Source organism: Athene cunicularia, assembly GCF_003259725.1.
Source record: "Athene cunicularia isolate RWA chromosome 12 unlocalized genomic scaffold, athCun1 chr12_part1, whole genome shotgun sequence".
Lineage (NCBI taxonomy): Eukaryota > Metazoa > Chordata > Aves > Strigiformes > Strigidae > Athene > Athene cunicularia.
In genome coordinates, this window is record NW_020799116.1 from 7807401 (window position 1) to 7828571 (window position 21171).

General features: G+C 41.1%; 1 protein-coding gene across 5 annotated transcripts in view; it reads right to left on the reverse strand.

Annotated features, from left to right (window-relative positions):
• The window catches only part of FAM19A4 (family with sequence similarity 19 member A4, C-C motif chemokine like), an 80873-nt gene that overhangs the window by 59140 nt on the left and 562 nt on the right, over nucleotides 1-21171 (reverse strand). The window contains exon 2 of one of the 5 annotated variants that reach the window (XM_026857651.1): nucleotides 8952-9069. The exons of 3 other annotated variants lie outside the window; for them this stretch is intronic. The gene's annotated coding sequence lies outside the window, so the exon portion shown is untranslated. Of the gene's footprint in view, nucleotides 1-8951; nucleotides 9070-17920; nucleotides 18042-21171 lie in introns of those variants that run through there. One more of the 5 variants, XM_026857652.1, reaches the window with a different exon arrangement.

Genomic DNA, 21171 nt, shown 5'->3' on the forward strand with positions numbered 1-21171 from the left:
CCGGGCCGTGCCCGGCACAGGCCGCATGCATAATTCAGCGGCGAGCTATTAAACGCTTCCAACTTTTGTCATTACTCGGAAATCTCATTAAATCTCCTCCGTACGAGGTGCACCAATTGCTCCGCCGAACCCCGCTCATTGTTCCCCGCCAGAGCCATCCTGGCCCTCAGAGTGATCCCCTCCGCGGCCCCCGCCTGCCGCAAAGCCTCTCATCTGCGAGCGCTCCTTTGTGCGAGAATGAACTGTCCGTGCAAATTAAGTTTTGTCATTAATCATATTAACACGCTGCTGTCACAGGATTGCTCCGTTCACCCTCCTCACGGAGGGCCGGGGGCCTCCCGCACCACCTCACAGGCCAGGCCCTGTCTCCCCAGGGTCCCCCGTGAGCCCACAGAAATGGGCCAGCCAGAGGGAAATAATGCCGTTTACTTTCTGAATTTAGTCCCTCGACCCTCACCCAGAAATCTCTGCATCCAGGTAATTTTAGCTTGATCTGAAGACTTCAAGTGGCAGTAACTTCACCACAGCTAAGTTATTCCAACAGTTAATTAACCTCACTTTAAACGCTGCACCTGATTTCTAATCTGAATTTGTCCAGCTTCTGCTTCCAGGCATTTGAGCTCATTAGGCCTCTTACTGACAGATGAAAGCACCCTCCGCACTCCGCTGTCGCTGCCCACGCTCGCTGCTCGCAGCCCGCCATCACGTCCCTGATTTCACAGAAGTGAGATGGAGGCAGCCTCTCCTTAGAAGGCTTTGCACTGTTAAATCCATCGTGCAGCTCCTCTCTGCATTGCTACCAATTTCTTATCGCCAGGTATTTTGAAGTGAACCTCAGAAGATACAGTAACCAGAGATAATCTTTAACAATACCACAACAGAGACAACAAACCTTCCAGCTTGCACCTCATGTTCCCTCCTTAATATATCCTGCTTGTCTACCTGGCTGGCGCCTCACACAGGCACAAGTAAGGTGCTTAAAGGTCTCAGTTCTACCCTTCATTACTCACACGAGAAAACAGTTACACCAGGCAGGAACACACTGTGCAAACTGAGGAAGGACACAAAGTTATGCACATAGTAAGACTATTCTCACAGTGCAAGAAAACAAAACTGTTACTGAGCCCAGTTCCTCTGCCCTTTACTCCCGGAGTCAACATCAACTTTTCTGCTGCATTTACTCTCCCACAGAGATCACTGAGAGATGCCTGATCACACCAAGCTTCATAGCATAAAGCAAACTGAAGTGAGAAGGCTCTTCAGACAGCAAGAAAGTTACCTAGGCAAGGTAACACCGAACTGCAAGAGTGCTTCCTCACTTTTAAACCAGGCATGTAGCCTAAAAACCACAGGGGGGCTGCAGCAGTTTCCAGCACCTCTCAGTCCCCAGCAGAACTGCAATTTTTAAGTGCTTTTCGATGATATCACTCCATGTATGACATCAGTCTCTGCTGGTGGCCGTTCAGTCTGTCACCACTAGTCAGTCCTTTCCACAGGAATATTTCAAAAATCTCACTTAAAAGCAACCGTGGGAGGTCGGGAGGAAAAGAAAACAATGCCAATGAGAGCTAAAGGAAATAAAACCCACAGCCTCTGAAGAAGGGAGTACTGAACTGCTATTATATCCACATAGCATGAGATATTGACTATACCAGCAGCCAGATCATCCATACACAGACAGACATCCTATGTGTTTTGGGGAAAATGTGTCTGTTTTCACCAGCATTTGGAGTTCTCTAGGTTATATCTGTCTTCACTGTCTCCTTCAGAGATGAGAACAAACCTTCCATCCATTGTGGGCACGTTAAGAGGATGTGCTGGGAGGACTGCAAAATATGCCTAAGCCACCCAAATTCTCTGCCCCCGTCGCTGCAGCCATCCTTGGTTAATTCTGCCAGAGTGAGAATAGTGAGTTGGGTGTATGCTCTGCTGGACTCAATTTAAGTAAGAGTTTGGAGCCTCCAAGTTTAATCCAATGGAGCTCAGGTCACACAGAAGCAATAACAGGAGTGCACAGAATCAGAAAAAAATCCAAGCAAGGGACTGAAAGTGAGAACTAGAGGAGTGCCAGAAGATCTCAAGTTCACACAGTGGAAAAGGTTTGAAATCGAAGCTGTTGCCTCCTCTACTGAGGCAGACCAAGTCATTTGTATACTCAGAACCTGATGTTATGCAAACTACAGGAGCTAGTTCAGGTCCCCTCCAGACAAGGGAACAGTAATTTCTTCATAAACACTAACTCCAGTGTATATTCTGAGGACCACAGGTCCCCAGAACTCACAGCTTTCAAGTGTATTTACATGGCAAGAATAGGTAATCTTGCAAATTAAGGATATGAGTTATGCTGGCACTAATAACTGATCACTTACAGTTCAGAATTATAATCTCTGTGTATGAGAGGATCACCTAAATTAAATAGAATCACATTTAGAAAACTAATTTTTAGGAAAATGTTTTAGAACCTGCTCTCTCAACTCAAACTGAGTTCACATCTTCCCTCCAGGAAAAATTCTGCCCAGACCAACAGGACTGACCAGAGAGTAAAGTAGAGCCATTCTAGCTGTCGTGTCAGAATAGACCCCTTTCTCCATGCAGCATTATTTATTATTCATTACCACCCTACAAAGAATTCTTCTGCCAAAGCAAACGCCTGAAGAGGTAAGTATAGCTATCACGGTTTCAGTTTTTAAGGTTGCACAAACAGACTTCCCAACTTGGACAGCCAACACAGCATATCTCCTCATTATAGCCTAGCATTTCAACTCTTTCAACTACACTTATCAGAGAGAATTTTTCATTGTGATTATCCAGGTTCTTTCAGTCCCTCACTACAGCTCAAAATCTTCCCCACCCTGTGGTGTATGGCCTGCTTGAGAGATGGGCAGATTTGCAGGCACTGTGTTGAAGGAAGCACAAGAATTGCTTCAACTCTGTTCAAAGAGGAGGCAGAGTGGAAACAGTGCCCTCACTCCACTCCCAGCTGACCTCCCAGAAGCAGAGCAGTACTTGTGTAAAGCAGACAGCACACCAAAATATGTGGAAAGAAGCATCTTTGAAGGAAATCTCTTCAGCAGGATGTTTCAGACAAGGCAAATACGCATTTTCCCCTACTGCAAAATTTGCCTGCCAGGTAGCAAAACATTAAAGTTGCTGCACAGATTGTCTCAAGCAGTAAGACATTGTTTTCTATACCCTGAATTGATGGAGGGATTTCATTTCTCCCATAGAAGAAAAATATAACTGATGTGCTATAGAGCAGGTCACTCACCTTTCTTCCCACTCACCAGGGACCCAGGTGAGCTGGTAGGTTATTTTGCAGACGTCGCTTGGAGGGAGGGAGGAGGGGGGCTCATGTCTGTTTGTGCCTCTGGATGATGCACTGGAAGGTCTCAGACCTGTTCTCCATGCCTGGTAGCCGGCCCAGGGGTCATGTGCAATAATTAGATCATCCCTGACTATGGGTGACCATTCAAATTAAGAACAAGAGGCAATCCCATGGTAATAACATGAAAATTAAGAGAGTCAGTAAGAGAGAGCAGTAAAGAAAGGTTGAAGAAGCTGTTTAGTCAAGAAAAGAGAATTTACTGGAGACACACTAACTGTCTCCTTGAAGAGGTTTGCTTTAAAGAAGGGTGTGATTTAGAATAGTTCTCTGTAGCTGCAAATAGCATAAAATTAAACTAAGTGTCCTGCAAAGATAATTTGGTGGGTGCATGAGGAGAAACTTTCTGTTTCCAAGTGTGGGAAATGAGTGCTACAAGCTACTCAAAAAAGTCATGAAGCCTGCTTCGATGGAGGTTCTTTTTAAATTGGCTGAACACCTATGGGATGGTCAAGGCTCCCTTCTCCATCCATAGGACTGGATGACATGTTTGCTCAGGGACTACAACAGGACTACATCTCCTTTATGCCTTGGAGGAAGAAAAAGCACCAGAATATAAATGCGAGGTAAATAGTCACTGTTCACAGTGTCATCCTCAGTATCCTGACCACAGACCGTTGTCAAGTCAGAGGTTAGTGGAGGAAAATTGTGGTAGAAAGAAACTGAAAATACCTCCTACTCATATTGATTTTTTTTTTCATGCAGACAGGGTCAGCTTGTGTTACATTTAGATATCTTTCCTGTGGTTGTCAGGGTCCTTATGCAACAAAATTGGTTCTTTCTGATTTTACTGCATTAGAATACTACATTCTCATGTTACTCCCCATTCACAGTAAATAGTTACGGCATGTTGACTCATACTTCTCTAAGCTGTATTAGGCTCTGGCTTCAACAGGGTCTGTCCATTTCTGAGTCACCAATGTAATCTAGTCTCTGCTTTTGTTTCACTTCATGAAACAATCCAAGAGGAAAGCACAGAATAGCTAGTTTTGCTTTTAGAATACAAACATGCTTTATGAGCAGTGGATGCACATTGGCTGATGAAGAATCCCAACTGTCTTGAGTATATGGGATAATTGTTCCACTTGGGACTCATTAGCTAATTGTTTAAAGATTCTAAGGAAAAGCATTTCATAAATACAGCACTAAATTTCCAGAACTGTAATTATGGGCTGAACGCACATTTTTAGCACCTGTGTTATCAACTAGATAAGCCAATAACAAAATATCTTGTAATGTGCTATCGCTGTTGTCTCTGTCAGTCTCGGGGTAGTATCTAGGATAACTACTAGCAAATGGAAAGGCAACATTTTTGATATTTCCATTTTTGTACAAAGATAACACAGTCATTTTAGGATTGGTTGGAAATTCTGCCCCTAGTATATAGAATTTCTTGTGGCAATAATGAAGAACAAAACTTGCACAGGAGGGGCAAGGCACAGACCAAAGAGCTGTAGCCCAGCTTCCTGATGTTGCTTCATCACTTAACTTTAATGCTATGGGACAAGCTTTTTACCCAGTGTTAGAAAACATTATTTGCTTATCAGAGCCTGCTCCTCAAGTTATTTTTAAAAAAATCACTGTTCTACTGAATAGGAAAATTCCAGAACCAGGTTCCTGACCCATCAATTCAGGAGCTGTTATGAAAAGAAAAAAGTGTAGTATCCTTCCTCATTTTCTGTAATTGAATGACAGAGGCAAAATACCGCTAATAAACTAGCAAGGCATTTGTATGGCATGAAGACTTGGAGTTGGGTCAATAAACAATTGCACTTTAAAGGAGAACCCAATATTGTTCAGTCTTAATCCTAGTTAAATGAACAAAAGCATATTCAGAACCAGTCTCAAAACTGTATTTACTTTTCTATGGCTTGACAACGTCATGCCAGATGGAAGTACTGACCATCACACAGAGTGTACCTGCACTGTACACAGCACCACCTGAGCTAGGGATAACTTAATTCTTATTCCAGCACCAACAGCACTGGTCTTGAGTCCTGAACTCTGATCTCTGCTCAACATTCTACCATGGAGAATTATCTGCTTGTTTGGAGCTAACTGAACCACCACAACCACAGAATAGGCATAGCACGGTTGGGTTTAGCTCTCATTGAGTTTGAGAGACCTGGGTGAGGCTGTAGCTGTACTCTATTGCTCTTCAGGTACCTGAAGTCATATAAGGTTTTCCAATCCCTGACAGCAGCCTACTACTGAGTCGAGAAGAAAAATGAGCAGATAGATATATCTGTTAATTATCTCCTGAGCCATTAGTCCCATGTCCCTGGAATCAATATTACATTGCCAGAAGAAAAAGCAAATTTAAAAAGTGGACAGATCTCAAGAAGATGTATCATTCATGATGCATAAGCAGCATGCCCTAGCTAATTTAGTCGCCCTAGCAGGACACTGACCACTGACTCTACCTCTCTCCTGCAAGCCCTTGTCTTTCTCCTTGTAACCAGAAAAAATTCCAAATTCCAATATGAATACATGAGACAACACCCTCTTTCAGGTATTTTCATTTCCAGCAGTACCAGTTACTTCATGCCCTGATACAAGAGAATTTCAGAAATTGCATAAATTACATTTTGCCTCTTCACTTCCAGAAGAGATTTCCTTCATCCTTTCCTCTTCCAGCCCAGTCCTTCAGGCCTCCTTCCCTGTCCCTTCTCAGCCCTCTCTGCTTCTTGTTTGCACAGCATTTCTCCCTGCCTCCTCTGGGAAGTTCTGCTGCTTGGCAGCAGCATGTGTGTGAGCATCAAGAGAATGGCTGTCAGGCAGGGAAAGAGACCCCACCTGGTGAAAAAAGGTCTCCCTGTTTAGAGCAGGTTAATCATCTGCTGACTGCTGTTTTCATCCACAGGCATGAGGAAGTCAGGTTGAGCTCTGGCTTCTGTTGCAAAAAAAAAGGGGCAAAACGCAAAGGATGCTGAGGGATTGGAAAGGAGAATAGTCCTGAGCACCTTCCTGTCACTGCACTACCAAGACAGAACAGCAGCAGCCACAGCAAGCTGCTTACTGCTCTTCAGAAACTGTAAGAGATGGTATTGCCCCCTCAAGTACCTAAAATGTCAGAGGGTCCTCCTCGCCGTATGTTATAGCTATAGTGACGTGTTTCCATACAGGAGGCTCAATCAGTTACTCTGACTGAAGTAAGACCACAGCCAGACTTTGAATGAGTAACAGCAAGTCTTCTTCATGGCTAAAGCTAAAAACTTTCTTCTTTATTAAAAAATAAATAAATAAATAAAACTTTTTCACAAAGCTCAGAGAAGCCTGAACTTTAGGCTTTCAGTTACCAATCTGTCTAGGAGGGATTTTTTTCTATTGCCCCTTCATTCATGCACAAGACACTTCATGATCACAAAACCAGTGCGTGATTGATGGGAGGAGCTGGGGGGAGAGTAAGTGGCATAAATTTGATTATGCTTTGAAATGCTCAGGGTTGGAAATGAAGTATGAGATCCCCCAACTTACTCTGCTTCACTTGAAAGCAATTACGATTGCCTTAAAGATGCGAGATCTGTTGAAAGTAACAAATCGTTTATTGTTTGTTTATTTTCAGGGTAGACAAGAATCAGCTTTTAATCAGCTTTTCCTCACCACTAGAGAGCTATTAACTCACTTAAAAATAATTAGGGAAAAAAAAAAAAAAAAGAAAAATCTTCTCCAATTATTTTTATCCAGGAAAGTGGGACTTTATGAAAAGAAGTCTCAAGATTCACAGCAAAAAAATTGAATGGGTGGAACATTTTGTTCACTCGTATAACAATGAGATACTGTTTGCCAGAGAAGCAAGGAAACAAAACATGAAAAATAGACATATTTGATATTTTTCCACAAAGCCTGCCACAGATAGTCACCCACTAAGCTGAGTGCTGATTGACTCGTACACCTTGTCACAGCCCTGCTCTCCGCCTTCCAAGTCTCTCTCTGAAGATTTTCCCCACCTTCTGTTTCCCAGAGCACTGCCCTTTTATGAGAGTCTCCAGGTTTAGCCCCATACTGGCAGTTGTTTCCCCTGACCAACCCCAGATATAATTTGTCTGTACTCAGGTGCACAATAGAAGAGCTAAAGAAAATAACCACCATTTCTTTTTCTGTGGATTGTGCTTCCTGAGCTTGTATAATGTTATGGATATTGGCATCTGAATAAGAACCAATATTTTCAGCTACCTTGGGTGGACTTATTTCTGCTGAACTTTTTTTTTTTTTAATTTTTAAAGGAAACAGATTGCAGGAGTCTTCCATTTCTCTGATCTTTGACTATTCACAGAATCTTGTCTTTTAGATCCCCACAATACATACTTTTTACATTTTAGAGTAAATGAACTGTGAATACTGTCCTGGGAGAAACAGTACTCAAACTTAACTATAATAAAGAGAGCAACCTCCAAATTTCAATCATATCAGAATTAGCAGTCGCTATTAAATATTTCAGCAGGTACTACCTTTCTGTGATTTCAGATAGGCAGCTAGAGACCCTCCACCTCATACACAACTTCCCAGAAGTTCTCCTCAACAATAATCCCATGAAAATACACTCTCAATATGCCTCATTTCCTTCCACCCTATTACCACACACACCTTTACCAGTAGGCTGGTTGTAACTCAAACGAAGTCATGCTTACAGGAAAACAAAATCAATCATGAGCACTTTGCTAGATCCTGAGACAACTGCTGTTGTGCTGTTGTTGAAATGCTAATCAGCAGATACTTGCTTTTGGGGTGCTGACCAGGCAATGGCCTATGTGTGCTCCTAAGGCACAATTAAGTAACAAGCAACAAAGTACAAAGCCTGTAGGACAGATTTGCTTTGCTGTTATCACTTTGCAGGGACCCTGTCCTCAAAGCCAAGAAGGGATGTCCTTCTTGATGGTAGGCATTAGTTAAATACAAGTATTCAGATCCAGTAACAGATAACTGAACAAAAATGTAATGGACTATAAAAACCAGATCCGACTGGATTATGGATTCTAATGAATGATTAACTAAAGAGTGTGTGAGGAGTTGAGCTAATTAAGTACCCCCCCACCAGGACCCCAGTGGCCATGGGGGGTTTTTTATTATTATTTTTTCAGTTGCCTATTGGAGATGAATTGTGATTCACTTAAAAAAAAAGATTTTTCTTGTAAATCGATCAGTGTTAGACCCATTTGACCTACTAGTGTCTCTTTAAAGATTGATGAACTGGAACACAAAAGTGAAACTCTCTCACTTTAACTGTTCCCATCTGAGTTTCCTGCACTGTGAGATACATTTTCAAAGAGGTGTATGGAGTGATTGCATCATTGATTCAAATTCTAGGGGTTTTGCACAAAGCATTTCCATAGCCTGGCAATAGGTAGGAGAGCCACACAAACTGAGAAAAGGCCATTAACAAAGACAGTCACAGGACTGTTTTAGATTAAAAACTGCTGTTATTAAAAATGTGCTACATCTCACAGACCATACCAGAAATTTGTTAGGCCTTCTACTTTAATATTTGTCACTAATTAAATACAAAACAACACTAATTTAAAAAAAAAAAAAAAAAAAAAAAAGAGAGAGAGGTAGAAAAATCACTTACTGGATTTATATTTTCCCCTATCCAAGTGAAACCCCTTCCTTGCAGATGACAAATGTTTTGGCAAAGATTAGCAAGAAGGGGTGCAAGTAACCAAACCTTCACTCACCAGAGGGTACCACTGCATTCAAAAAGCTACAGACTTTTAATTCAGAGCTGTGCCTTGTACTGTTTCAGACAAACCCCATTTGTTTTCACACAGCTATCTACTGTCAGTTGAGTCTAATATTTTATTTTTCAACCAGGGGTGAAGTCCTGTCCACCTCTATCCTGCCCTAAAATTTACAGACAGTGATCAAAATTCCTTCCTCTGCTCACAGGTACTGTTTGGTGAGCACCCAAAGGACGTTTTTGAGAGGGTGCAGTCATCCTTATTTTACCCTCCTGGTCCTTTTTCTTTTTTCTAAGATGATGGCTTTAAGCAAATAGAATGAATACTTGGGTATTTATCTGTTTAGCTGCATTCAGGTTGTATGATCCTGAGGAGGTATTTGAGAGTATGAAGTGTTTTGTAGCATCTGCATGTCAGAAAGACAGTATAACTTGCTTGGTATACTGACACTACTGCATAAAACAGAACAAATGGCCAGTGGAGGGTATGATTTATCATTTTAAATTATTTTTGCACTCCAGCCAAAGACAGTTGGTTTCTTAAACCACGATTTTGTTCCTTTTTAATTTGACTGCTCAGATGTACAAGAATTTCTAATTATTTCTCTGCTTGCAATAGCACCATCCAACTTATTACCTGAGAATAGCAGTATTACATAAATAATCTATTCCCTTTTTAACCTGAAGGTCTCAACATCTGGTCTCCAAGAACATAAAAAATTTCTAATTTAATAATGGAATATTCCTATGATAGTCATCCTAACTGGAAAGTATTACTTTCTGAAGCTTCCTGTTCTCCACTCAGGAGGATTTAGGGTCAAACAGATCACTCAATGACAGTGCATCGTCCTCCAGCACACACCCAGAAGTGCAGGGAGAGATCAAGAGCAGACTGGCTGTCACACGAAGAGCCAAGACTTGTATGTTATTTGTCAGCATTCAGGCTAGAAGCATGAGTGTTGCACTGAGGAGCTAGCAGGCTGGAGTTTAGCATTGCCATTGTTTCTCTGTGCTTGGATCTATGCTAAATTAACAGAGCTGTCTGAATATGGTGCTCAAGCCTGGCTTACGCTCCACTGCAACAGTCTAGACACAGCTGTAGGTTGTCCAGCACCCCTGGGATTCTTCATCCACCAGAGACCTCTGGTCCACTTGGTCTCCTGAGACTTATGTCCTGAAGCACAAAACCACAGCCATATCCTGTCTGTGCACTGTTCAGTGTTGAGGAAAAATGTTTCAGAGTGAAAACAAAAATCCAGAGGTTGCTCCCCTGGTGCAGAGGACCAGTAACAGTAGCTCTGCTGTGACTGGGTAAATTTTAGCTGAATTCACACAAGAAGCAGGATATTCTCTTTTTTAAAACATTTCTAAGAAAGATCTGATGAGCACCATGTAATAAAAATGAAGACAGACCAGATTTGACAGGTTTGCAATTAATTTTCCTCGGCTTTTATTTACATCTTTGATTCTGGCAGTCTTCTGAACAAGAAACACTGGCTCCCATTTGTTACCCCTAACATAACAAAATCCATAACGTGGCAGGTGTTTGCTACTCATTTCATTGACACAAGTATTACATTTAATCAAAAGCTGAAGTAAGAGAAAATGAATAAAACAAGACAAAGTAAAGCCTGTAGCACAGGTCTATCCTCAATGCTTCACAGTTTGGCAGGGCATTGTTGGGTAGAGTCTCAAAGAGTAAAATTTGTCTGCCCGAGTCACACACTGTATTGTCAAACCATCCCATGGAAGCTCTACAGAGACATCCTAACAGACTTCTCAGCTCACATCCTACCTACCAACCAATACCCTACCAAGAGATTTTATAAAGTCTCTCTCCAATCCCTTCCTGTTTTAAGTATGGCCTACCTACAACATAGTCCTCTTTCTCATTACCCAGCTGAATTACTTCAAACAGGATAGCCACAAGTCTAGCATCAGGAGACGGCAAAGTCTGAGAATCTTTGTGAATCAGCTGTTGTCTTACCCTAGAAAGCTAACAGAGATGTCTGGAAAAGGTAGGAATAACTCACCTTCAGAACAACCATTGGACAACGCATTTGCAACAGAAAGGCAGTGACCCACGGGCCTGAAGCAGAAGCTCAGGTATGCTTGTCAAATGCTGTATTTGTAGCTGCACTGAGACTTAAGAAAATATATTCTGAAAAACAGGATCTTCAAGCTTGAAAACCAGCATGACTTGGGAGTCACTTAAAATTTAAGCAGGAGTATCATGAAAGTCTTATTCAAGGCACAGTATTGATTATTCCCACCGGGGAATCCCCCAGTGAAACTTGTGTGGGTGCTTGCTCTATTACGTGAGGCCAAAAAAAAGCCAAAAGAGTCGGCGACACAGAGCAGCCCTTCCAAGAGAAGGCTGTTTATCTCCTCCTCCTTTAATAAGATCAACTACCATGTCTTAATAGAGCAACTCCTCCTAACAACTCCTCCTCTATACTGTGTAACCTGACGAGATCTACATGATATCAAAAGCAACACTGGATGAAAGACAGAGGCCCCGAGATGTCCCTTTTTCATCATGTATAATTTGTAAAGCTAGTCAGAAAATAGCAAGCAATTTAGCCTGGAATTTTGCCAGCTCTGATATTCACAGCACATGTGATCAAAGAGCAGAATTTGCCAGTCACTGGAAAAACAATCAGGCTCGTAACCTGACTTCCACTGAAGACAAAGCCCATAAACATTACTATAGATCAGAGTGTGACTATTTTCATCAGGCTGCATTGCACTGGACATTAAACACCTGCAGACTCAAGGCCTACATAAGCTGAAGTTGGGGCAGATTGTTCCAAGAATTTCACATTCCAAATACATGAACAATTTTCAAAAGAATAAGCACCTGAAGGCACTATGAAATCACACTGAATCTTTTTTTTTTTTTTTTTAAAAAGGATAGCATAAATGGATTTTATGTAATACTTCAAGTTATGTTACAGCATATTGACATATACAACAAATTAAAACAGCTAATTCATCTTACTACCTTCCACTGATAATTTTTTAATTAAGTCACTTATCTTTATCTACATATTTAAGAATGTAGATCCTTCATTATTCATCTCTTAAAGAAAATCAATGTTGTCCTGATTTGCTACAGCTCAAACAACCAAGCAGTATTAGCTAAGATAAGACAGCCTAATAGAAAAATAATTCATTAACTTTATTAACAAACCCTAAGAAAATGCTATTGAGCACATTTTCATACTCCTAGAAGTCTGGGACTAAATTCTTAATGGTGTTCAGTATGACTAAAATATACATAATAGATTTTTTTTTAAAGCTTATAAATAGGAAAGGAAAAGGGATAAAATTATTAAAAACTATTAGAAAAGTTCAATGAAATGTTTAAGAGAGTTCATCCCTAATACTGAATTATATTATAAAAAACACTATCAAAAGGCTTCATAGTCCATAATGAACTAAGAAACTGGAAGCTGATTTGTAGCACTGGTTAGATGCGAGTGTCTCAATGCCTATCCACTGCACAGTTTTGAAATATTTGCACATCAAAACAGACTCTGGTTTTACACTTGGGATTCTAAAGCTTTATAAAAGACACCGTGAAAAGAGTAAACTTTGAATCTCAATTTCTTGAGGAAGCAGACTTTTTCTAGTCATCTTAAATGTCCTTTTCTTCTCAGGGTGACCTTAACTTTCAGATTTGTAAAATGGTTTCCTCTTGTGTTCAGTCCTACTGTGCAATAAATTTTAAAAATGACTATTTATCTTCTTTAATATATTAGTCATATGTAGCAGGAGAAGCCTCTGTGGGAATTTTTGCCATCGAGTTTGCTCAAGCTTAAGTCAATGCTGATTTAGAAAATATAACTTACACTTAGAAACAAACAATCATGAATATATTTATTGGAATAACATCTTTCCATTCTCCTCCAGCAGCATGTTTAGTTTATCAGCTGCAATACTATATATCGATATATATTTACAGTGACCAAGGCAATTTGAAACTAATGCTTTTATGTTGCCCATCTTATTACACTTTTACAAGCCTGAAGCACTGGCATTTGCAAAACAAATAGATCTGATGGTTCTGAAAAATGCAAATGACATGCAGATTAACCAGGCAGGTATAAGTCATATTTATTTCAGAAAAGTGAGAATCAGTGCATTGCTCAAAAACTGCCTGTGGCAAAAGTTATATTTAAGCAAGTTTAAATATTTGGGGGTTTTGCCTTACTAATCATGACCTCAGCTGCTTGCACCATGTAATGACAATAATGAATAAACATGCTGTGCTTATGAAGAACTAGAACCTAACAAGCTGATCAATTGTTAATTCTATAAAGTGACTAAAACGTGTCTCTACTATCAATAAGTAAATCAGCTTCTATTTGTGGTACTAATGCACCTTGTATATATCCTCCAGCTATCCTGCCCTTCTCTATAATAATGGAATTATCAGTTTGGTCATATTTAAATACAACCTGAACAAGGTTTGATATTATTTTTGTCTTGAGGATGGAAAAGTAGAACAAAAAATTGTTTGTATATTTAAAGAGACACACTACATTTGTCTGGTCGATGCAGATTTTCCATTTGCCCTCCAATTAGTTACACAAAATTATTCATTTGAAAAGCAATTATTTTACAGTATTCTTCTTAAATCTTACAGGCTATTATCAGGCAGACATTTCAGAGAAGAAGGCCTTTTTATTATTAAAGCCCTCTTGCTCTAAGCTTCTGTAACAAAGAATTTAAACAAAAGACAACAGTGCTCGTTAACTGTAACAGAAGATGTTACTTCTGTAGAAAAATAGCATTTAAAACAAGACCAGTTTGGCTTTATTCAGTCTTTATTTTTCCTCTTAGACGAGGAAAACACAGAAGGTGTATCAAGTTTTCAGCCATAATACAATTATGTATATTCCAAATATGCTAATTACAAATAGCTGCCAGTCTCCACTACATTTCCAAGCAAGATTTAACAGTAATAGTTTATTCATTGCTGAAGATGCTGTTTGAGAAGAAGAATGTGTAACGCATGCAAAAACCAAGAGTTTTGCTGAAAATATCTTGTTTTCCTTTTACTCCTACAGCCATCTGCATGTGGTAGGTGAGGGTTGCACATTGGCAGAGTAATTCATTTAAAGTTGCTGCACCTTTTTCAGAGTTATAAACAGTAATTATTCTTAAACGTTTAGGTCTTCTATGTCTATTCTATTGTTAAACTGAAAATATATCACAAAAACACATTAGAAACATCTACAGGAAGGAAAGGTTCTGGAGGGAAATGCTATTAAGTATGTGGATAACCTCCATACCAATTAATTTCTAACACTTAAAGAATCAAATGAACCTATTCATTTCTCAGGTGAAAGGTTACACTTGTTCTGTCAGAAATTGCCCCACTTCACTTCAAATTCATCCCTCCATGTCAATTTGGTGTGGGAAAGGAGGGAGAATCTTTTTTACTCAGTATACTCTCTTCAATTAAGAGAATCAGTGCAGGTTTTTAAAAGTAACTCTTTTTAACAAAATTTTGTTCTTTCAATAGTCCCTGAACAGAAACAGATCATTAAACAAAAGCAGATCATTAAACAAAAGCAGAATGAATCATTTTAGCAGCACACAAAAAAATATGGGGATAATTTAATACTAAAATAATTATTTTGCTTTTTTTTCCTTCAGCCCCAGTTAAGCCTATACACCCTATAATTTGTAAGTATTTCCCCAGTTAAATTGTTACACCAGTAGTACCTTTCAGCAAACAAGCCAATGTCAAACACGCTCTGATATTCTTCCGAATAATGGATATTAACTCGAAGGTTCAGAGACACTGTTTAACTGAGTAATGTAACAGGAATACAAAGATATGATAATCTGTCTATATTCCACAAAATTACTAATCTTTTTTCAGATTCAATGGCCTATTCGATGTGCAAGTCCACTCACTGCTGTAGATGTGTGTTTGGGGAAAATTTTATAGCACTTGACTTCTAACCATGGTGCTTCACAGTCATTAAACTGACAGTGCTCAGTAGGAATTGCAATACAGTCAACACCAGCCCACCAGACAGTGGGGATCGGTCTTTTACAGCTACCCCTGTTCATGCTGGGCCAATTCCGGTGAAATCTGTAGAACACCCATGGAGTGAGGCACAGCTGCCCATATACAAGAAGGAAAAGGTTTAGGCTCATAACACCACCACCAGCTGACCACGTTAGGTTCGCTGGCTCACTACATCCCCGTCTCCCTTGGGGAGGAAGCAGGGCTGTGGCCCCAGACCCGGGTGTCAGAGCTGACCAGCCACAACAGCCTTCTCTCTTCTCAGCTGTACGAGTGCAGCTGAGGAGAAGCCCCTTCCCCGAGTGCGCGACAAGGCAGGATCCGGGGAGCACGTCTGGGCGGTGTGGGGGGAGGCTCACCCACCTCCCCATGGGAGCTGACGCACGCAGTGCGCTGGTGGCAGTGGAAGAGTTGTGGGGCATCACGAAGACTTCTTTCACACTCTATCGCATTTTCTAGGAAGAGGGCAAATGGGTATCCTGAATACAGCCCTGGCATTGCCACAGTCCCTGGCAATGGCCAGGAGAGGATGTAACAGCAAAGGGGAAAAGATGACCCCTCCTTCCTAGTAAGTCTATCTGCTGAGCATCTGCCAGGAAATTGGAATCAAACAAGCAAGGAGTGTGGGTTGCCCAAGTGCTCAGGGAAGGGACCGTCACCAGCAAATGTAGATTCTCTATTTCCTTCTCAGAATTATAGTGAACAAAGAGTCCTGAAGACTAATTTAAGCAGGGCATATTAACCCCACGGCTTGTGTCCAAAAGCATACTTCCATTAAAGATCTCAACTGCGTTTGTTTAATGGTTTAAACAGAACAAGAAGTTTCATTTAAGATCTAAGTTAAATGAATTTTGCTAAGATATATGGATGCATTATATTAATTTCTGAAACAAGATGTTTCTCTTCCTGTCTCCAAAATTATTATCATGTTACAGTGGCTTAAATTAAAACAGAAACATTTATTTTATCACCCTGATATCAGCTCACTACAATATAACATTTTTGCAACAGGAAAATATCACAGCTTAGCACCATAAATTCAATACTGCAATAAGATAAATCCTTCCTATTAATGTAAACCACTGTACTTCACAATATATCTACAACTGCAATGCTCTTCTATTTGCTTATCAGACTATCATAAACACACATAATTCTCATTGAATAATGGAAGCAGCAAAGAAATCCGAGGGTAACTATGTTCTGTAGGCTAAAACAGCCACAGCCTGGTCCTTCAAACAGATTCACTTATGCAGGGATATTCCTGCTTATATATGACAACATAAAATACCATCATCCCCATAACTGAAATCAAGATAACACAGCAAATGACATCGAAGTATAGTCACTCCTTAATTACACACGCACAGAATCTATGCTGGAAGCTTTATTAACTTGCAATATGTATAAATCCCAGAGATGCACATATGAAAGACTGGGTACCCTATCAATTAAGGATTTCCAGATTTCCCACTGAATAACTGAGGTGACACTGAAATGACTCAGAGAAAAAAAAAAAAAAAAAAAAGTTCATTTAATTTTGTTGAAAAGAAAAACCACTAACCATTCAATGCTGCCCACAACAACTAAATATCCTCCTTTTCCCCTTTACACTGAGATTAACACTGAAACTTGCGCCAAATGGGAATTTGGCACACAGTTTAGGAAATGCAAACACATTAATTAATAAGCTGAATCATGCAAATATGAACCTGAATTTGCAATTTGTTTAAAAAAGCTAAAAGAACTCGTGTTAACTGGTTTATCCATGTTCAGGCACTACTTAGCTGCTTCTGGTTTAGTTAGCAGTTTCTTCTAGGCTAGGAAAAAAAAGAAGCCTATGAATGCTTTAAGAGCTAAAGCATCAGAGTCCTGCCCTTCTCCTTCTGAGGGGTTAGTTGCATCCAGAACCAGCAAGTCCCAGGCTGACGCCAGTTACACCATGTCCTTCAGTTCAGAAGGATGTAACGTACGACTGAGTTGTGCTTTGCAAGTGGCTGGTTGAAGAACAGAAAGGGGGAAGAGCTCTGCATCGAGGCTTGGGGGCTAAGTTCTTTAACCAGACTTTTACCATGATGTAACACCGAGGCCAGGATTGCTGCCCATTAATACATTTATCCTTGGTTGTTATGTCTCGCAGCACTTGTGACACATTTTAAAGGAAGGAGGAAGGGAAGGAGAAAACTTGCACTGATGTTGTGCAGAGGGAAATACCTTCTGAGGAGAAAGGCCTGACCCCACCAGAGATTTTATTCCATAGATGTTCCCTGTAAAGTGTAACTGAAATCGAAACACAATGGAAGGGGCAATAAAAACAACAGGTCACCTTTTGAGTCACTGAGATACCCAATACAACTTTCCTACATTTGAGCTTTACTCTGGCATAGTTGTACCAAGTCAGAGAAAATCAGCCTTTCAGCTCACAGCCTTTCCAAAATAATTGCTGGAAAATATAAAATAAAGCAAAATAGGTGAAATCTGCAGTCCTTTGTTCCTCTTTATAAGCCTCTTTAGAATAGTAAAGAGGCTTCAGTGACTCATAGACCAATAGAAATCCCCATAGCTTGCAAGTATTCAGGATGCTTTGCCACTGCAAAGCAGCTCACATCACACTGCCTAACCTCAGGTGAAAGTGTGCTGTGATCTTATGATCTGCAGGGTTGGCACTAGCTTCAAAACAACCGCTTGCATGATGGCTATCAAATTTTTCAAAGGGAAAAAGTGATGCTGAGGGAGTTCTCCTACTAGACCTTGAGAGGAGGCAAGGAGTCCCAGGGCCATAAACTGTGAGAGAGAGATAAGGAAAATCCAATACCTTAGATGAAAAGTATATATATAGGAGAAGTCTTTATTCTGAATATGCTTCCAAACTCCAGGACAAAACAGTATCCTCAAGACTTTCCTCAGGAGACTGGAATGAGGCTTAGCACTCCAAGGTATCTCGTTGCTCCATATTCATATTGACAGTGAGTTAAAAAGAACAAAATATTTGTCTTAGAGTGTTATTAAGGATTGATATTCCAAACAAAACAACTTTTTACACCCACAAATTCAAGTTTTCTTCTAGATTAGGATTTTCATTGGCCAACAGAGCTAGGTGGCATCGCAAAACCACAATAGCTTCAAGATTTGATAAGAAGCTTTATTTTTCGTGAACCTGAGAATTAACTGCTTCCCATCAAATATTTTACTGTTTACCTCTTAAGTGGACATTTTTTTCTAACACTTGAGGAGTACTGGCCACTTAAAGCCCAGTTCTTAGCTGGGCAGCTTGCCTGAGAGAGAACAGCAGGTGTTGGCCTTGGATTAATAAAAGCTTGGCATGGGGAGACCAGGAGCTGCTCCACACAAGTACCACCAACCGGTTGCCAATTCAGATCTAATCCAGAGCAGTCACATCTGCAGGCAATACCAGGTAACGCCTGCACAGGGAGATGTATGACCAGGAGAACTGGTGGATTTAATCTAGTTTTTGGGAATTTATATAAATCTCAGTGAAGTCAATGGGGATCTTTTTATGCAATTTAAATCATATCCCAGAATTACCAGAGCTGGAGCAGCCTTCTAGGCAGCTGAGCAAAGGGTCCATGGAATAAGTGGCATAGACCCAGGCTATCTCTGCACCCGGGTAAGGCAGAAAGCTCTTCAGCATTGGGCTGAAATCTATCACCAAGCCTCTTGTATGATTTTGCCTGTGTTTTTTCTTCAGTAATTGGGAGCTTTTAGCTATCAGAATACATCAAACCTGTACCTTCCACAAGCACTGAAGTCACTCAGAAAAAAGATAGCAAACATCAGTGTGAAACTAGAAGGAAAAAAAAAAAAAAAAAAGCTACAGCATCATCTAAACATAAGACAGTAAGTAATAGCATTAAAAAAAAAAAATCTATTTCACACAGATGAAAATCATTACAGTTCTCTAGAGACCCTCTCTCTCTCTGCAGTAACCCGTGTCATTTCCTAGCTAGTAAAAATGTGCCACAGGATATCAAAAGACAGTAACGTTCTTCTAATTTTAATATTCCTCTAATCCAATAATGGCTTGTTTACTGCTTTCTAATTTAAAGGTAATTCATTAGATGTATCCTGTCACGTCTTATTGGCATCGAATGCGTAAGAATCATATGCACCTCTGAGGCATGTCAGCTGTACTGCTGATATTCTATGTGGTTCCCTCAATGTAAGTGGCTATCGATGCAATGGTGCTGATAAGGGAGCGTGTGTGTGCACACACATATAAATCACAAACAACAATATTAACATACTTCAGGGATGAACTCTGGACCCCAAAATTTACATTCAACCCAAAGAAGTCTGGCAAACAGAAAATAGTTAAGCTAATGTGATCGGTGTGCCAGTATTTGTGATAGTGACACAAAGGGTCTCACACAGCCTGTGGGGAAGCCCCCCGCAGAGCTGCGGGGTCTTGAATGGGTCTGCTGCAAAATGATGAAGGTTAAGGAAACACCAGACGGAAGATGCAGCCCGAACTCAGAAATGCACATTTCAGGAGCCTGGCCATGATTGGCAACATCTGTCGTGATTCTGCAAAAGCTCCCCAAGACAGCTGAGTTTTTGAGTAACCCTACAGCAACATAACAGGGTCTGAGGCCAAGGACTTCGAACCTGCTAGACCTTGGCAGCACGGAGGCACCGAGGTCCTGGGGTGAAGGCAAGCGCGCAGCAGGCGCCGTTAGCCCAGCGGGGAAACACGCGCTCTCCTGCCTCGCCAGCTACCTACGGCAGCATCCACCTGGCCGCACGGTTTCCCACCTCGCTCCCCTGACACGCAGGCTGTGCCTACCTCCACGTGAGCAGCTCTACTCCAAGCAATAAGGCAAAGAAGGCAATTTACTACAGGAAAATCCACTGTGCACTAAAGCACGCTGTTCAGGCAGGTCTCCTGCCACAAGGGCTGAGAACTCTGGCTGTTTATATTCTGTCAGCAACCGGCTCGGCCACATCATCTCTATACCAGGGAACTAATATGTCCATTTTCAATAATTTCTTCCCAAGAAGCGAAACCTTTGATCAACCACATGCATGTGGCAGTTTAACGAACCATGCCTGTCTCGGAGGAGGGCACAGGTCAGAAACACAATGAAACCGTGCTAGGAAACCACCCTGTTTCTCCAAACTTGTGTTATTTCTTAGGAGCACAGCAGGATCCCCACATCAGTTTGGAAGACAGTTTGGGTCAGTACGTGTCCAAACCCACCTCATTGGCTGTCGGTGATGTCATGCCCATGCATTAATCCCCAGTGACTGCAGGTTTAACATCACGCATATCACCGCATCATCTACATAATGACAACGAGCGCGCGTCTTAGAGGAAATTACTAGAGCAGAGAATAAAGCAACTTGTTGAAACAGGGAAAGTCGCATCTCTTAAGTGGTTATTTCCAGCTTTTTCTTTTTTTGTCAAAGTGAAGTTGGTAGAGTCAGGAAACAAAACATGCCTCACTGAAAGGAGTGGGTATTGTTAGAGCTCTATTTTAAAGAAAGTAAATCTTCAAGATCTCCACTCAAAAAGATAAAAGTGTCAGTGGTGAGAAACCAACTGATCTGGGAAATAAAAGTATTTCAGGAGCTGTAAAATCGGTAGCTGAAATTAAAAGCATTTTTTAAAAGAAAAAAAAATAAAGTAAGAGTGATATCTCCGAAGCAAGCTTGTTCGTTTGCTGGTGACATCCTCACCACGGGGATAACTGTGGCAAGAAATGGATTGCACACGCATGCACTAGTACGGAGATATATTTACCTATAACACAAATACTTGAAGTGTTACGGACGCACACAGTCGCACTCCCAGAGCTCGCCCAGCCCGCGGCGTTGCCTAAAGACGTACTTAAAAGCCCAAATATCCCACAGACTTGCGGGCGAGGGGGCTCTGCCCGGCGCCGGGGGGGGGGGCATCCCGCTGCCTCCCAGCCCCGACAGGCCACTTCGGGACCAGAGAAGTCACCGCTCCCCACACGACACAACCTCCATCGCAGATTAAGCCAGGCTTCGCCTCCCCTCCTTAAACCCCGGCGCGGGTCGCCCCTCTGGAGGGGACCCTCCGGC